Raw genomic sequence first — 6,407 nt, 5'->3', positions numbered from 1 at the left:
CTGTTATATTAAAGTTTTTCTTCATTACCCATTCAAGCCGTCTCCAGCCATTATTAGTCTCAAAGTGGGTTCCTCGTCATCGAACTATATTGCTTATGTTCTATATTACTTATTGAAAACATGAGTTATACTGTTGCACAGCAATAACATCACAACGTTCACCATGATCACAACTTTTTGTCTAAAGAGCGTATATTTATGTGAGCCACTTTGCTATATTTGTCTGACTGTAGATTTAAACACCATGTAAAGTGTAAACCATAGTTATACTCTCAGACCCCTATGTACTCCCTGAGAAGTGCAAATGTACCACTGAGGGTAAATGTACCCCAGGTTGGGAATGTCTGGTTTATGGCTTTAATTCTTTTGATCTTTATTAATAACCTTTGATTTCTTCCAAATAGCACTATTGATCAGATTAGTGTCATAAAAATATATTGGCATTTCTTTCCTTGACAAATGTGGATTATCAACACTGCATAGAACTGTTGTGTAATGCTAAATAGCTATTAACACTCCTGGCCAGGTGAGATAAGTATCATTATCTATAATGATAATGTCATTTTAACTATCTTTTGTCTCGTGTACAAAAAAGCATGTTCCTCGTAGCTCCCAGTGTTTCATTTAGTTTTTACTAAGCTAGCCAGACAACGAAAATACTGTTTAAAATGTTGTAATTAAAAAAAAAAGAGTCCATAAATGAGAAATACAAATTCAGATAATTTCTTAAATTTTACACAAATATCCCTACTGAGCTTTTAATTTTAGGCCTACATTACATTCAAATACTTTGAGTATGTTGTTTTTTATATTTTAGATTACTGAATACTCTTGTATTAAGTCATGCACAGTGGAGTAATTACAAAAGGTGTCTCCCACCCCCTGAAATTGCGGAGGCATACTTACGCCACTGGTCAAATATGTACTGAATTTGAAGTTGTCTATGCTGAAGGGGTAGATGTTGGAAATTACCAGATCTCAACAGTAAGAAAAACCTTGTGCCACAGTTTAGTATTATAAGCTCCATAGTAACTAAATTGATGTGGTTTATCTGTACAATTGATCCAACCAATATAGACAACCAGTGGCGTCATTGGATGGACTCAAACCCCTGCTTTCTTACCCTTATGCTTCAAAAGAGCCCTTCTCTTTTTTCTGTCATAAAACTGTCAACCACTATGAAAAGGTAAACCTGATTAAAGGCATAGAGTTCCCTGGGTGTCGTTAATTTCAACGCTGAACCCCCACCCCCTCTAATAACTCGCAGCATGAAACGTGGGGATAGTCAACAATAATTATAATAAGCTATTAAGTATACGCAATAATTCACTATTTAGTTTTAAATCATAAAAATGTATATAAGACCAATCAAATGGGAATAAAAGAGGATATGTTTGCTTCTTTGGATTTTACCCTAACTATACCAGGATCTTCTTTAACACCTCCCACCCGAAAAGGCTTGCATTATGATGCTTAAAAAGTGTCCTTTTTTGTTAATGAGCCTCTACTCTTTCTATGTCCTCTGCACATTACAGTAGATAACATATCTCTATCGTATTGGATAAGTGGGCTAACAATAATGACATACTCTAGTAACTTGAGGGGTGTGCTAGTTTCTGTAAATTTTGTTTATAACCAAATAATTTTAGAAATTTAAGTAAAACATACAAATGTTAGTACTAGTATGTTGTAAGCTCAGGGCCATACCGTGGGGAGCGTGAGCCGTGCGTTCGCACAGAGTGCCAACTCGAAGAGGTGCCGATTGTCCGATTGACTAACAAAGCGAACTAATGGCTGCTAGCTTGCACAGTTCCATATTGCCTGTTGAATGTGTGCTTGCAAACAGTCGACTGCATGGAAGTCAGCGTGTTTACTAAGAATTCAGTGGTTAGTTATATTCCAAACTTAAACTGTACTGAACCAAAAATTTAATGTATGCACGATATTTTTTCCCCAAAATTATACTCTGTAATGATTATAATATTTTATATAATGTATTGCGAATATTTAGGACAATCAAAATTTTTGGTGGAGTTTGGGGGCGCTGAATTTGTTTCTTGCTCAGGGCGCCATCAAACATTGGTACAGCCCTGTGAAAGCTCCACAAAAATATTATTATATTTACTGTAACAAAGGTATTGTCTTCCGCGTTCAGACGAAGTATAACACATGGATAAACCAGTCCTGCAGGAAAAAAAAGGAGGTTCGAGGATTTTTGCAGACGTAATGACATTTTATGATTAAGGCTTTATTCTTTTTTTAGACCAAAAAAGCATGTCATTAGACAGATAACGTGAACAACTAACGTAGTTCAATTAAAACTTAGACAACAGAAAAACAAAATAAATGAAGTAAAATTAAATTTAGAATGGTTAAAAAACATGAAATACATGACTTAATTTACTGAAACTAATTAGGGATACAAAGATAAATGGTAATAAGAATAGAATAGACAGTTGCTTGCTGGTTGTGTTTCATCTTTTAAAGTTGGAATTCAGGACTGATTTCGAGGTCTCAACCAACTCTGGAATCAATATTATCTCCAATAAATAAATACAACAGAAGCATACAGATAGAGTTTGCGACAACTATATCTTCTAAAGTGACTGTTGGGTCCAAAATCATCAAGAGGTCAATTTGGTACTCACCATGACCTTACAAACCAGTGACAAGACAGCAAAAGACACCTATAGTTTTGGGTTCTTCATTTCTATTGTTGTTGTTAAATCAACAACAATGAAATGAAGAACCAAAAACTATAGGTAAAGTTACAATATGCATCATAACAAAAAATCATTACTTGGTATATAATGTAACAAATTTTATTCATTGGTCCAACTAGAAATATGTAATGGAATAGATAAATCATAAGAAAACAAAAAACTATTATGATTGGAATGTATAGGTTAATTAGTGAAGGTGTAAACATATTTTGAATAAAAGCTAAATTTCCTAACATCTTGTGTTATTTGGCTTGTTTGTTTCTTTGTGCACTCAATGAGCTATTATGTGCTGTGCGTACAATGAGTAAATAAATTAGTAAAGTAAAAATTCATCACATTCGTAAATCTCGAAGTCTTAAAGACACTGGGTTTAATAAATGAATATCGTGCCTTGGTCATATCTTCAAACAATTTGTCTCCTATTTTTCAGTCAGATCGTGTATCTATTGAACCGTTATCAATATGTGCTGCTTTTTTACTTGTGTTTTTTAAAATCATTTGTAAGTTCACAGACCCATCTTGCAGTTCATGCAAAGAGTACAATATCCGGATATGTAGATATCATAGTTTCGGTTGTTTCCGGCGAAAACAACGTCCAAAATTTTGTTTTTATTTTTATTTTCAATCTCAGTTGTTATATTTTTCAGGTTTCCACTTCAAAAAATGTCACACTCATGAAAAGTAAAACAAACTTTTTTTTTTCAAAATATACTCTTTTACATCCTGTAGTTACGTCATAAAGACTGGACATTTTTCTGGCTACAGTTTCATTTGGTCTCTCTGTCCACTGTCCATCTTCCAAACTTAGTTAGTTGTATTGACAAACTGCATACCTAGTAATCTATCAAAGTTTAGTTAAGCAGATTAATGATTATTCGTTTGATAATTATTTTATATGATTGAATCAAATATAAACTTCAAGAACTAAACTTATCTCTGACTATAACTAGTATCAACTCTCATAGTATTACTATATTTCTGAACTGCAACTTGTTTGAACTCTCATGCATTTTAAAACAAAGCTAGATCCACTATTAGGGAACAACAGAAACACGTTTATATGGTGAGGTTGATACTTCTAATGAAATATTTTCCGAGAAAGGAGATACTAATAACGATAGCTCTGATAAAATGATAACTCTTAGAATAACAAGCGTAATGCATAAGTGTATATTAGTCACATATTATATCATATGAGAGAAAAGCCCCCAGTGGCTTAGGGGGTAAGCCTGAAGATTTATAACGCTAAAAACAGGGCTTCTATAACCGTGGTGGGCACAGCGCAGATAGTCCAATGTATAGTTTTTTGCTCTTAACAACAAGCAAATAAACAAGCCAAAGAAAATCTATGGTTTAAAAAAATATTTACAGCCCCTAGATGACACTATAAAAACATGCCCAAGCACAGAAATAATAATCTAGTAACTTGCAACAAACTTAATATTCTGAATACAACGATGTTTTACCCAATATAAGAAAGAACTCGAGAAAAATAATTTATCACACTAATATTCTATCAACACTTAGACATGACACCATTCTCAAGTTCTTCATGGAAGACACACGCATATTAATGGATGAAGAAATATATATATATGGTTAGGTGGATTGTCAAAGCTGCTGTGAAGAGAAAAGTTGCTTATCCTACTACTGACTCAATAGTTGAACTATCTATTACGCACCCATTTAGTAATAAATAAAATAAAATACACGACTACGAGCTGTTACTGCCTCAGTTCGAGGAAACTAACGAAGCCCAAGTTATGTCTAGTTACTAAGTTGCACAGGGAGTCATGGTACTCCCAAATATGCAAATGGTATTTCGTGGTTTACTGTGGATGAGATATAATGTGTTGACACTGTGTAATGCGGTGATGGAACCAGAGAATGAAACGTATTATTTCTTGTCCCAGTAGCAGGTAACATTCATTCAAAAAGTTATCTGTCTGACAGATAATGTGATTCAAGTGTTGTTCAGCAATTATGGCAAGTTGAGTATTTAGACTAATGCTGGATTGGTCATTGGTATGAAATGGAAGTAACAGAAACTAGTGGTATTGCTAGAGTTGCTTCTGCCACACCAGGTCCGAGAGTGAATACACTGTTGCTGACACATTTGGGATTACTAGTTGATGATTGTGCAAGCAATCTGAATTCAACCCTGTGGCAAAAAGTAAGTGATATGTTAGTTGAGTATGCCAATGTACTTGTGGGACCCATATGCTCATTTGGGTCGAACAAATGCAACTTGCCATCACACAGATACAGATTATGCATGACTGATTCAAGAAATGCTACAAAGGCTTTCCTGGAGCAATACAGAGTAGGAATAGTGTGATACGGTTTTCACAGAGTGTGTGGTTATCTCTAATGATGATTTTCACGAAGAAGAAGGATATGTAGAAGTCCTGTGTTGACTTTAAATGGGTGAATGTGAGGACTCACGTTGACGTCTTCCCATTCACGTGGAAAATTAACTGCCTTAATACATTGGAAGGTATATAGTAGTTCAAAACTTTAGAGTTGCAATTCAAATACTAGAAAGTTGAACTAAGTAATGAGAGCAGACCTAAGAATGATCTCAGCACTCGAGATGGTTTCTACAAGTTTTGCATTATACCTTCAGCCTGTGTAACACTCTTGACACATTCAAGAGGCTAATGGAGCTTATGCTGAAAGGGCTATCTGGTCTATATCCATAATCTCTTGGTTTTTGACTGCACATTCGAGTCTGCCTCTGAAAACCCTGGCCTGATTTCAGCTGATAAGAATGGCAGGCTTGAAATTAAATCCAGGGATGTATGCATTCATGCACATGCACGTGGAATTCTTTGTCCTACTGTGGGTAGTGATATGGTTTCTACTAGCCCTGAGAAGAGTTCAATGATGCAAGATTGGCCTCAACTTAAGATCAAACAAAAAATCCGCAATGTTTTGTGTGTGTGTGTGTGTGTGTTGTATTACTGAAGATTTGTGGCCAGCTTTTCCAAGATTGCCACACTGTTTTCTGCTATTACTAAAGCTCATTTGCATTTTAAATGAACTAGGTAATGCGACAAGGCATTCCAGTCAGTAAAACGAGCTTTATTTGAAACTCTATTGTTGGCATATCTAGGATGAGACTACAAGCTCCTGCTGGATACTTATGACAGTGATAGTGGAATTGAAGTACTATTATTGCAGTTGCAGGTGTAATCATGTATGCTAGTCATAAATTAATGGCACTTGAAGGGAAATACTGATTTACAGTTGTGATCTTCATGAAACGTTACTGACAATGTCTGTATAGTTCGTAATTAATATGGACCACGCAACAATCTAGAAGATATGATTTCATGTTGGATCACACGGTTGAAAGAGTATGACTCTGTTGTATTGCATCACTTAGGCTCACAACATGGAAACACTAATAGATTGTCTCACTGCATGGTGAGACCTTGTCTATCCATTGAATATCCTAACCCTGGACAGTATTTCTACTTAAACAACATCAAGCTATATGGTAGCAGATTCCACTAGCGGGCTGATACCTTGACTAACACTTCAAGAGCAGCAGGGAAGAGTAGTTGAAGGATTGAGACCGAGCATGACTGTTCCTAGTCATGCAGCAAGCGTAGCATAGTGATCCCACACTGAGAAATATAACATGGGTGCACGTAATTCAGAGCACTTGTACAAACAGTT

The sequence above is a fragment of the Limulus polyphemus genome, unplaced genomic scaffold (assembly GCF_000517525.1).
Source record: "Limulus polyphemus unplaced genomic scaffold, Limulus_polyphemus-2.1.2 Scaffold1282, whole genome shotgun sequence".
In the NCBI taxonomy this organism is placed as follows: domain Eukaryota; kingdom Metazoa; phylum Arthropoda; class Merostomata; order Xiphosura; family Limulidae; genus Limulus; species Limulus polyphemus.
This window is presented reverse-complemented; position numbering follows the sequence as displayed.